The sequence below is a fragment of the Equus caballus genome, chromosome 2 (genome assembly GCF_041296265.1).
Source record: "Equus caballus isolate H_3958 breed thoroughbred chromosome 2, TB-T2T, whole genome shotgun sequence".
NCBI classification, from domain to species: domain Eukaryota; kingdom Metazoa; phylum Chordata; class Mammalia; order Perissodactyla; family Equidae; genus Equus; species Equus caballus.
Genome location: NC_091685.1, coordinates 11,448,342 through 11,461,379, shown reverse-complemented (window position 1 = coordinate 11,461,379; position 13,038 = coordinate 11,448,342). Strand labels below are relative to the sequence as shown.

The 13,038-nt window shown below is 36.0% G+C and overlaps 1 pseudogene; it reads left to right on the top strand.

Annotated features, from left to right (window-relative positions):
• Positions 1 to 12,178, top strand: part of LOC102148080 (cytochrome P450 4B1-like) — a 93,342-nt pseudogene extending 81,164 nt beyond the window's left edge.
• The last annotated feature ends 860 nt before the right edge of the window (positions 12,179 to 13,038 follow it).

Genomic DNA, 13,038 nt, shown 5'->3' with positions numbered 1-13,038 from the left:
GCACCAGAAAGGCAAAGGAGGGGGCCAGTCAAGCCCCAAGCTAGCAGCTTGAAGAGATTACTCCTGTGGGTCGATCACGCAGGCACTTCCTGTTTTCTGAGTTTGATAAAATTGGGTTTGATACTGATGCAAATTATCACATTGTGTTTAATTTTACTCCTCTACGAGGACTGCATCTCCCAGGTAGGAGCCCCCTTATTTAAAAAAAAGCCTTATTGAGATACAATTTATGTACAATTCAATTCATTCATTACATCAATGGTTATTGGCATATTACATTCTTATTTTGTTTTAATTAGTATAATATATATAACATAAAATGTGCTGCTTTAACCATTTTTAAGTATACAATTCAGTGGCATTAATTACGTTCACTTTTCTACAGCCATCAGCACTACCCATTTCCAAAATTTTTGCACTTCCCATTCTGCCTTCCCACAGCTATTGGTAATGTCTAATCTACTTTCTGTTACGAATTTTCCTTTTCTAAATTCCACATATAAATGGATCATGCAATATTTTTCCTTTTGTTTCCGGCTTCTTTCACTTAGCACAATGATTTCAAGTTTTATCCATGTTGTGGCATGTATCAGAACATCGCTCCTTTTTATGACTGATTAATATGTCATTGTAGGCATATACCACATTTTGTGTACACTTGCATCTATTGATGGTTACTTGGGTTTATTGTACCTTTTGTCTATTTTGAGTAAGGTACAATGAACATTGCCCTGCAACTATCTGTTTGAGTCCTTGTTTTGAATCCCTCTGAGTATATACCTAGGATTGGAATCACTGCATCACATAATTCTATGTTTAGCTTTTTAAGAAACTGCCAAACTGTTTTCCATAGTGGCTGCACCATTTCATATTTACCAGTAATGCAAAAGAGGCCCAATTTCTCCACATTCTGCCCAAGATTTGTTTTTTTCCATTTCTTTTTTTAAAAAAATAATTATAGTCACACCACTTCGCTGTGAAGTGGTACCTCATTGTGGTTTTAATTTACATTTCCCTAATGACTAATGATGTTAAGCATCTTTTTGTGTGCTTTTTGCCATTTCCAAATGGCAATTTGGAGAAGTGTCTTTGGAGATGTGTCTATCAAAGTCCCTTGCTATTTTTGAGTGGGCTGTTGATTTTTTATTGTTGAGTTGTAGGGTTCTTTTTAATTCTGATATGATTTGTGAATATTTTTTCCTATTCTGTGGGCTGTGTTTTAACTCTTTGATCCATTTTATGTTCCTTTTTCTATATGGTGGAACATAGGGTCCAACTTCATTCTTCTGCCTGTGAATATCCAATTTTCCCAGAGCCAATTGTTGAAAAGACTGTTTTTCACTCATTGAATTGTCTTGGCACCCTTGTTGAATATCAATTGACTATATATGGGAGGGTTTATTTCTGGATTGTCTATTCTTTCTTTTTGTCTATATGTCTATCCTTATGCCATTATCACTGTGGTTGGATTACTATAGCTTTGTAATTTGTTACACATTTATTCTCTTTTAAGTTAGTTTTGATTCTTTGGAGCCCCTTGAGATTCCATAAAAATTTTGGGATGGATTTTTCTATTTCTGTAAAAATGTTATTGGAGTTTTGATAGAGATTGTATTGAATTTGTAAATCGCTTTCAGTAGTACTGTCATCTTAATATTAAGTACTTCAATCTATTAACATAGATGTCCTTCCATTAATTTGTTCTTCTTTAATTTATTTCAGCAATGTTTTATGATTTTTAGTGTACAAGTCTTTCACCTCTTTGTTTAAATTTATTCTTAAGTATTTTTTGATGCTATTGTAAATGGATTTTTAAATTTTTTTTCAGATTGTTCTTTGCAAGTATACAGAAATACAACTAACTTTTGTGTGTTGATTTTATATCCTGCAATTTGGCTGAATTTGTTTATTAGCTCTAAAACTTCTTGTTGATTCATTAGGGTTTTCTACATGTAAGATCATATCATCTGCAAACACAGATAATTTTAATTCTTCCTTTCCAATTTGGATGCTTTTAATTTCTTTTTCTTGCCTAGTTGCTCTGGCTAAATCTTCCAGTACTACATTGAATAGAAGTCATGAAAGCACAGTATCTTTGTTTTTCCTGATCTTAGCAAAAAGCTTTCAATCTTTCTCCATTGAGTATGTTGTTATTTGTTGGTTTTTCATAAAAAGCCTTTAGCATTTTGAGGAAGTTCCCTTCCTTTTCTAGTTAATTGAGTGTCGTATAATGAATGGATGTTGGATTTTGTAAAATAATTTTTCTACATCAGTTGAAATGATCATATGTTTTTCCCCTTACTTCTTTATTATGGTGTATTACAGTTATTGAATTTTGTATCTTCAACCACACTTCCATTCTGGGAATAAATCCCACACAGTCAAATTGTAAAATCCTCTTAATATGATGCTGAATTTGGTCTGCTAGTATTCTGTTAAGGATTTTTGCGTCTATATTCATAAGGAATATTGACCTGTATCTTTCTTTCCTTGTAGTTTTGACATCAAGGTAATGTTTGCTTCATGGAATGAGTAAGGAACTACTCTTTCCTCTTCAACTTTTTGGAAGATTTTGAGAAGAACTGGTGTTAATTCTTCGTTAAATATTTGATATAATTCACCAGTGAAGACATCTCGTCTGGGCTTTTCTTACTTGGGAGGTTTTTGATTACTGATTCAAAATCATGGTAGTCACAACTATACTCAGGTTTTCTATTTCTTAATCCAGTTTGGTAGATTGTGCTTTTGGGAGTTTGTCAATTTCATCTAGGTTACCTAATGTTTTAGTATACAACTGTTCATAGTATTCCTTACAATCCTTTTTAGTTCTGTAAAATCAATAGTAATGTCCCCACTTTCCTTTATGATTTTGTAACTTGAATCATCTCTTTTTTTTAGTTGATTTAGCTTAAGGTTTCACATCTTGTTGATCTCTTCAAAGAGCCAATTTTTGCTTTTGTTGCTTTTTCTCTATTGTCTTTTTAATCTCTACTTTATTTATCTCCCCTCTAGCCATCATTATTTCTTTCCCTCTGTTAACTTTGGGTTTAGCTTTTTCTAATTCCTTAAGGTGTACAGTTACATTATCGATTTGAGGTCTTTCCTCTTTTTTTAAAAGTATATGATTACAGTTATACTTTCCCCTCCTATTGCTACTTTCCCTACATTTCATAAGTTTTGACATACTGCATTTTTGTTTGTCTCAAAGTACTTTCCAATTTCTCTTGTGATTTCTTTTTTGACCCATTGGTTGTTTAAGAGTGTGCAGTTTAGTTTCCACATATTTGTGAATTTTTCAGTTTTCCTTTGTTACTGATTTCTAGTTTCATTCCATGTGATTAGAAAATATTCTTTGTATTATTTCAATCTTTTAAACTTATTAAGACTGGTTTTGTGGCCTAGGAAGTGATCTATCTTGAAGAATGTTCCATGTGCACTTGAAAAAAAATGTGTTATTAGATGGAGTGTTCTGTACATTTCTGTTAGGTCAAATTGGTTTATAGTGTCTTCAAGTCCTCTATTTTCTTATTAATCTTCTCTCTGGTTGTTCTATTCATTATTGAAAGTGAGTCTTGAACTTGCCAACTATTACTGCAAAACTGTCTATGTCTTCCTTCAATTCTGTCAAATTTTGATTCATATATTCTCAGGAGCTTTTGTTAGGTGTGTATATGTTTATAATTGTTATTTCTTCTTTCTGTATTGAAACTTTCATCAATGTATATTGTCCTTCTTTGGCTGTTGTAAACTTTTTGGTTTCAAAATCCATTTTGTCTGACAATAATGTCACCACTAAAGCTCTGGTCTGATTTCTATGTGCATGGGATATATTTTTCATTCTTTTACTTTGAACAGATTTGTGTCCTTATATCTAAAGTGTGTCTCTTCTAGAAAGTGTATAATTGGATCCAGTTTTTAAAAAAATATCTAATTTGTCAGTCTCTGTCTTTTAGTTGTAGAGTCTAATCCATTTATATTTAATGTGATTACTTATAAAGAAGGATTTCTTCTGCCATTTAGCTCTTTGTTTTTTGTGTGTCGTATGTGTTTTGTGTTCCTCATTTTCTCCATTACTGCCCTTTTTTTGTATTTAGCTGATTTTGTGTGTGCGCCTCTTTGATTCCCTTCATCTTTCCTCTTACATATATCTTAATTTATTTTCTTAGTGGTTTTCTTGGGGCCTACAATTAACATCTTAACTTATAATGAAATCTCATTTGAGTAATGCTAACTTAGTTTTAATGGTATATAAACATTGTGTTCCTGTACATCTCTATCCCCATGTCTTTCATGTGATTGTTGACACAGATTATATCTTTATATATTGTATGCCTATTAACATAGGTATACAATTTTAATAAATTTTCCCCTTAAATTAAATAGGAAAGAGAGAGATTACAAACTAATAGAAAAGTACATTAATACTGGCTTTTATATTTATCTATGAAGTGACTTTATTACTATTCTTCAACAAATGTTTTATGTCATTGAGTTACTGTCTAGTGTCCTTTTATTTGAGACTGAATGACTTTTCTTAGTATTTCATGTAGGGCAGGTTCATTGGTAATAAATTCCCTCAGCTTTTGTTTGTCTCAGAACGTCTTGATTTCTTCTTCATTCTTGAAGATTAATTTTTCCAGATATGCAATTCTTGGTTGGGGCAAGACAATTCTTTCAGGACTGTAAGTACGTCACCCCACTACCTTCTGACCTTCATGGTTTCTGATGAGAAATAAACTGTTAATATCATTGAGGATCACTTGTATGGTATGAATCACTTTTTTCTTGTTGCTTTCAAAATTCTCTGTCTTTGGGTCTTTATAATTTGACTATAATATGTGTCAAAGGATGGGATGGCTTTACTTGTCTGCTGTTCTCTTGGTACGAGGAACCTGAAGTAACTGGGTGGAAACCATAGTTTAATGTTTAATGGGACTTTTGCCATGCCACCTGGTAGAAATATCTCCTATTTGGGAAACAAGTCTTTAGATTCAGAGAGCCTATTTTGTGGGTATAGGGAGCACTATTCCCCAAAGTGGATCACTGAGAGTGATGGTCAGCAGATTCAACTTTCCTTCCACTCTTTGTTTTCTAGACCCATTTAGTCTATCCATGGAGAACACAGAACAATTCGGTCAATGAGTAGGTTGTATATTACATGCTGGAGATAGAGCCCCATCTTCACAAAGTATTATCTCCAAGTGGAGTCTCAGATGTGCCTTCAAAAGGCCATTCCATTACCTTTTCAGGACAGAAACTTTTTTGGTTGGAAGTATGTGATGGACCTGTGGATCCCATGGGTTATGTGTTCCCTTCCACACCTCCTTTCCTATAAAACAGGTCCTGTGGTCCAAGGTGATGTTATGTGAGATCTTCTCTTAGTAGGTCAAACACTATGTAAGCCCTTGGACAGTGGTGTTACCTGAAACCCTACAGTCAAGAATAGTAACTGGAACTTGGCCAAACCCACTTAAGATTAGTTGTGTCTCATCCAATGTGTATTTTCTTCTCAGAGAATGCTGCTGTTTCCCAGATTTAGCACTGGCCTCATTTGCTGGCATGTTGGATGTTTCACAGTGACAGTAGCTAAGTCAACCCCAGTGAGTAGGAAGGTGCGCATGTTATTGGGCCCCTTCATAGCCTCCATCCCTGCCACTATGGCTACTATGCTCATGGACCCTTTGTGACAGTGCTGGGACATGTGATGACAGAGACTGGCTGATGTTAACTGAGTCACTTTATCGACCAGGATTTTCATACCTCTTATGTGATAGAAACACTTGGGTGACTATTAGGAGAAGTACAGAGATCTGCATACTTCATGCCTATTGCCATTTTTCCCGTCTACATGCCTGATTCCCAGAATCCCTTGTCCCCTACTTTGTTTTGTAAAATTTTTATTGTAGTAACATTGGATTATAAAATTATATAATTTTCAGATGTGCATCATAATATATTTCAGATTCTTTGTAGATTACTCATGTTCACCACTCAAAGACTAATTATAATTCATCACCACCCATGTGTGCCTAATCACCCCTTTCCCCTTCCTCCCTCACCTCTTCCCCTCTGGTAACCACCAATCCAATCTCTGTTGCAATGTGTTTGTTTGTCATTGTTTTTATCTTCTACTTATGAGGGAGATCACATGGTGTTTGACTTTCTCCCTCTGACTTATTTCACTCAGCAAAATACCCTCAAGGTCCACCGATGTTGTCACCAATGGCTGGATTTCATCATTTCTTACGGCTGAGTAGTAGTCCATCATGTATGAATACCACAAATTCTTTATCCATTCGTCCCTTGATAGGTACCTAGGGTGCTTCCATGTCTTGGCTATTGTGTATAATGCTGCAATGAACATAGGGGTGCAAGTATCTTTATGCCTTTGTGTTTTCAAGTTCTTTGGATAAATACCCAGCAGTGGGATAGATGGATCATATGGTAGATCTATCCTTAATTTTCTGAGGATACTCCATACTGCTTTCCATAGTGATTGCACCAGTTTGCACTCCCGCCACTGGTGAACAAGGGTTCCCTTCTCTCCACATCTCCTCCAACATTTGTTGTTTCCTGTCTTGTTAATTATAGCCATTCTGACCGGAGTGAGGTGATACCTCATTGTAGTTTTGATTCGCATTTCCCCGATAGCTAATGACGTTGAGCATCTCTTCATATGCCTGTTGGCCATCTGTATATATTCTTTGGAGAATTCCGTGCTCTTGGATTGGAAGAATTAACATCGTTAAAATGTCCGTATTTCCTAAAGCAATCTATAGATTCAACACAATCTCTATCAAAGTTCCAACAACATTTTTCACAGAAATAGACCAAAGAATCCTAAAATGTATATGGAACAACAAAAGATCCTGAAAGGCCAAAGGATTCCTGAGAAAAAAGAACAAAGCTGGAGGTATCACACTGCCTGATTTCAAAATATACTACAAAGTCATAGTAACCAAAACAGCATGGTACTGGCACAAAAACAGACACACAGATCAATGGAACAGAACTGAGAGCCCAGAAGTAAACCCACACATTTATGGACAGCTAATATTCCACAAGGGAGCCAAGAGCATATGATGGAGAAAGGAGAGTCTCTTCAATAAATTGTATTGTGAAAACTGGACAGCCACATGCAAAAGAATGAAAGTAGACCATTCCCTTACACCATGCACAAAAATCAACTCAAAATGAATTAAAAACTTGAATGTAAGACCCGAAACCATTAAGCTTCTAGAAGAAAACGTAGGCAGTATGCTCTTTGACATCGGTCTGAGCAGCATATTTTCAAGTCCCATGTCTGACCAGGCAAGGGAAACAAAAGAAAAAATGAACAAATGAGACTACATCAAACTAAAAAGCTTCTGCACAGCAAAGGAAACCATCAACAAAATGAAAAGACAACCTAACAATTGGGAGAAGATATTTGCAAACCATCTATCAGATAAGGGGTTAATATCCAAAATACACAAAGAACTAATACACCTCAACAACAAAAAAACCAACAATCCAATTAAAAAATGGGCAAAAGATCTATTTTTTATTGCTATATGTTTTTAAGCCTATGAAGGTTTCCTTTGTTCACTGATTAAATATATCCCATGGATTTTGCTTAACAATTATTTCACTACTTCTCTTTCAGAAATTCTGTAATTTCTGTTTGTATTTCCTTTTCACTCAAAAGGTATTTAATAGAAGGCTTATAAATTTCTAGGTGGAAAGGATTTTTTATTTTTTTAAATTTCTAGTTTTGTTGCATTGCAATCAGAGAGCATTGTTTGTAATATCTCCCCTTTATGGAACTTATTAATGTTTTCTTTGATTTGATATATCATGAATTTTAAAAATTTTCCATGTGCTCTTGAGAAGAAAATATATTCTCTCTTATTAGGAATGGTGCTTGATATTTCTCCCCATATGTTCTGCTTTATTATTTTGCTTATATCCTCTATATCTTATTTTTGGCCACTTGACCTGTCCAGGCCTGAGAGTGGTATGTTAAGGACCCCTATTATTAGTGTGACTCTGCCTATTTTTTTTTTTTTGCATCACCTGTTGTTTCTGATTTAAATAGGTACTGCTGTGTTCTTAGTGTGTATATATGTTCATAACTATTGTGTCTTGTGATATCATAACATTTAGCATTAAAAGGTGGTCTTATTTAATGAGGTTTTGATCAAATTCTACTTTGTCTGATATCAGGATTACCACACCTGCTTTCTTGTCATTTCCCCTTGCCTGGTATATCCCTGTCAATGCCTTTATTTTTAGCCCTTTTGAACTACCTCATTTTATGTGTCTTTCTTATATGTAGCACATAGTTGAATTTTGCTTCTTGAGCCAATTGACAATCTTTTTATTTTAGTAGGCAAGTCATTCCCACTTATTTATTGAAATTGCTGACATGTTTGGTCTCAACACTGTCATATTATTTTGTTTTACTCCATGTATTCTGCTATAATTAGTGTGTGTATTAGTTTCCAGGGCTACCATAACAAATAACCACAGACTGGGTGGCTTAAAACAACAGGAATTTATTCTCTCACAGTTCTGGAGCCTAGACATCCAAAATCAAGGTGTTGGCAGGTCCACGACCCTTCTTGAAAGCTCTAGGGAAGAATCTTTTGTTGCCTCTTCTTACCTTCTGGTGGTTACCAGTAATCCTTGGCATTCCTTCGCTTTCAAATGTGTCACTCTCATTTCTCCCTCTGTCTTCCTATGGTTATCTTGCCTCCATGTGTCTAAGTCCATTTGGGGTACTATAATAGAATATCACAGAGTGGGTGGCTTATCAAGAGCAGACAGTTCTCATAATTCTGGAGTCTGGGATGTCCAAGATCAAGTTAGCAGTAGATTTGGTGTCCTCCAAGGGCCTGCTTCTGTTTCACATCAACTCTCTTCTCACTGTGTCTTCACATGGCAGAAGGGGTTATGGAGCTCTCTCAGGTCCCATAAGGGCACTAATCCCATTCATGAGGCCTGTGCCCTCATGATCTAATCACCTCCCAAAGATCTCACCTCCAAATACCATCACATTGGGGATTAGATTTCAACATACAAATTTAGGGAGAACATGAACTTTCAGTGTATAGCAATGTCTGTGTCCAAATTTCTCTCTTATTAAAAGGCTACTACTCATTATGTTAGGACCCACTCTAGTCCAATATGGCATCATCTTAACTTGATTACACCTGTAAAGACCCTATTTCCAAATAAGGCTACGTTCACAGGTTCTGGGTAGATGTGAATTTTGGGGGGACATTATTCTACCCAATGTGCTGTGGTTTTTTCTCTATGTAGTATGTCTTTGCTCTTTTTAAACGTAGTATCTTGTGACATTTAAGAAGGTGTATATTTTTGTTCTATGTCTACAGTAGTACTTAGTCCTTTCATAGATCCTTAATCCCACTTTTCCTTATTTAATCTTTTGCTATCTGATTGGTCAGAACTTTTATTGTGGTAAAACACATGCAAAATAACGTTTACCATCTCCCTCTTTCTTAAGTGTACAGTTCAGGGCTATTTAGTACATTCACACTGTTGTGCAACCATCACCACCGTCCATCTCCAGAACTCTTTTCATCTTGCAAAGTTGAAGCTCCATACCCACCAAACAATAACTCCTCACTCAACTCCCCCCTCAGCCCCTAGTAACTACCATTCTACTTTCTGTCTCTGAATTTGACTAGGTACTTAGGTACCTTGTATATGTGGAACCATATAGAACCATAAAGTATTTGTCCTTTGGGGACAATGGTTGATGGTCTGTCAGTTTTTAATGACATCTTGTGATTTTCATCTCTAACCTGCACAACATTAGTTTTCTTATTCTACTTTCCCCTTTCTCCTCCATAATCCTTGTGTTATTGGTTGCATTATTTTCACTTTTAATATTTATGTATTATTCTTCTGCCCATGTCCCTATCATTATTTTAGTCTGAGATCTAGAATTAAATCTAAAAAGTTTCCCCAGTCGTCTCGTGGTTGGATGAAGCTCGTCCACTAAAGATTCCTCAGGATGGGCTCATGAGCATAGTGTTTTCTGAGTTCCTGCAAGTTGATAACTGTTTTTTGGTACACTTGGCACTCGAAGAACAATTTTGCTGGATATAAAATACTTATCTAACACTTTGTTTCCTTGAGTTTCTTGAAAATTCTCTAATCTTGCCTTGATTTCTTTATTGTTCTTGTGAAGTGTGATGCTAGCCTAACTTTCTTACACATAAATGTCATTTGGTCTTTTTGTCTGGAGTCTCTGAGGATTTTTGTTTCTCTATCTTTAATGTTAAATAGTTTTACTAGGATATATATTGAAATTGGTTATTATGTTCCAATTTTTGAAGGCATAAGATGGGCTCTTTAATATGTACAATCAATTTTGTCTTATTTTTGTTAAGTTTTGTGGATTATGTTTTAAATATTGTGCTCCAAATTTTTGTTTTTTCTTTTAGCCCTTCCAATTATACATTTTTGGCATTTCTTTGCCTGTCTTCCATTTTACTCTATTTAATTTGATAATTTTCCATGGAAATGAGATATTAGCCTGAAGAAGAAAGAAGCATTGGTCACTTGCACCTCAGTTTGAAATCCTCTTAATTATATTACCTATCTAGTTATATAGATATATTTTTGGTCTGTCATGTTTGTGTTTGGATCTTTGATCAACAGTTTCCATTTGATGGGAAAGTAAATGTCTGCAAAAATTAAATCTATTTAAATATAATACACTCACTCTTACCTCAGGATATTAGGCAAGATTTGAAGTCATTCATGGGTCATGGCTTGCTCCATAATTTATTTTACTTTAATTGACTTTGCTGTCACTTTAGTAAAGGGGAATTATTATTCTACCCCAGAAAAGGCAATCCATGATAGAAAGAAATCCCTCAAGGATCAGAAAAGGAGGGATAACACTCAGATGAGGAGTTACCAGAATTTTCAGGATGTTGTCCTCTATGCCCAGGTAAATCTTTCAAATTTCAAACTTCAAAGCCTGTTCATGTATCTCTCTAATTGTGTGAGTAGGTAGATGAATGGGGAAAAGGGGAAACACAAGCAAAATTGATCACCTAAATTTGACAATTCTTTGAAATTGTTCATTTGGCTCTATACAGTTTGAGGTAAAGATAGAATTCTGCAACTTTCTCACTTGAGGGAGGCAAAGAAGACTAAATTTTCTACTACTTTGACAGGATTTTGTGATTATCATAAAGACATATGGTAGTTCAGGGAAGCACAGGAGAACAGGTCATAAGATAAGCTGGTAAGATGTTGACAGGGAGGTGCTGGAAAATCTGGATAAATCGGTCAGGATGAATCGAGGAACTCTTTGCAAGGCCTGCTTTCCTTATCTAACTTTGGTTCTCAGTTATGCTCTCATCAAAGCGTGGCTCATAGTATGTATTTGTTGAACTGAACTAAAATTCAAGCACTCATTTGAAATTCTAATTTTTTCCCAAAACTATAATTTTGATTGGGACTCTAAACATCTATAAACTGACATTGCATAAAAATATCTCTACTGTACTTTCTAGGCTGAACACTTCTCAGACACTGACCTGTAGTCCGAGGTGAACATATTTATGTTTGGAGGGCATGACACCATGGCAGGGGCATTTCCTGGCTCCTCTGCCACCTGGCTTTGAACCCTGAGCATCAGGAGAGATGCCGGGAGCTCAGGGGCATCCTGGGAGATGGTCTTCCAACACCTGATAAGATCTGCATCCCTACACATTTCATCCTAGTTCTCCTCCCGGGACTTTGCTTTAGTCTTTCCTTTTGTACCTTGGTGATTGTAGTGCATCAGAATACGTTCATGTGGAAGCAAAAGAGGCAGGCAACCACTCTTTTCCTTTTCTAGAAGGCCCCAAATTATCCTTTTGTCTTTTGCAAAAGATGTTCACTCATCTGTAAGTTGTCTATTTCATCGTTTTTCTAATCAGTGTTCTGTAAAATGTCCTATCGCTTTCTTTCCCCCAGACTCTGGTGCATTGGAAATAGGGACTTGATCCTTAGACTTGTATTTAGAGCTTGAATGGTTGGGCTCAAGTGGGCTCCTCTTCTGAGGGACCTGAGTGATCATCTGCGTCATTTAAGCCTCATTGTGGACATTCTCTCCCATCCCCTTGTTCACTCCTCAGGATTGGCTTTGGACTTTGGATATAGTACTGAATGATACACATTGTAGTTGAGTTTAGCAAATATGGACTGAGATATTTTAAGTCCTGAGGCAGTAAGAAAACGTGCAAGGTTTGGTGTAGATCTTGCCCTCAGTGAGCTCACACTCCAGTACAGGAGCCAGGCCCCCATACACGTAATTGCAGTGCTGGCTCCACAGAGACAGAAGACAGGCCCTAACCTGGACTGGGAGGTTTAAGGAGACTTCCTGGGAGAGCTGACATTAACTGCCTCTTACAGGATTGGTGGGAGTTAGCCAGGTGAAAACCTCAACTCCATTTTGCTAGACTTTGAGTATATCTTGCTGTTAATGAAGCCCAGGTTATGGATTTGCCTCTCAGACATGCTGTCTGCAGAAAGATTACATGTCCCTGATATAAACCACACTCTTCACCCAAGCTCGATATTTCTCATATCATCATTTTGCTGGGCAGAGGGGCAGAAAGATAGAAATGCTAAGGGTGACCCAGTCCCATGACTAGTGGGAAAACACCATAGTTCAAATGCAAAGGTCAACTCAGTTAGAACATTTTTAAAGGAAAATTTTAATTAATGTATGTATAGCAGAGATCTCACTTTCTTATGAGGAAACAATAGTCATTTCCTACCATATATTAAAGGTGTAATCTATGTAACACAGAAGGCAATGTTGATTAGACATTTTTTATTCATTCATTGAATTTGGAAACACTGTATACCTCCCAACATTAATTAGATATTTTAACCTTGATTAGGATGGATATATATACAACTCAAATATTGACCTTTCTCATTCTTGTTTGGCCTCTGTTAAATGTGAAAATAATCAGTAAATCTTTGCCTGTTGATAAAGCAAAGGTCAGAGGATCTGTTAACTAC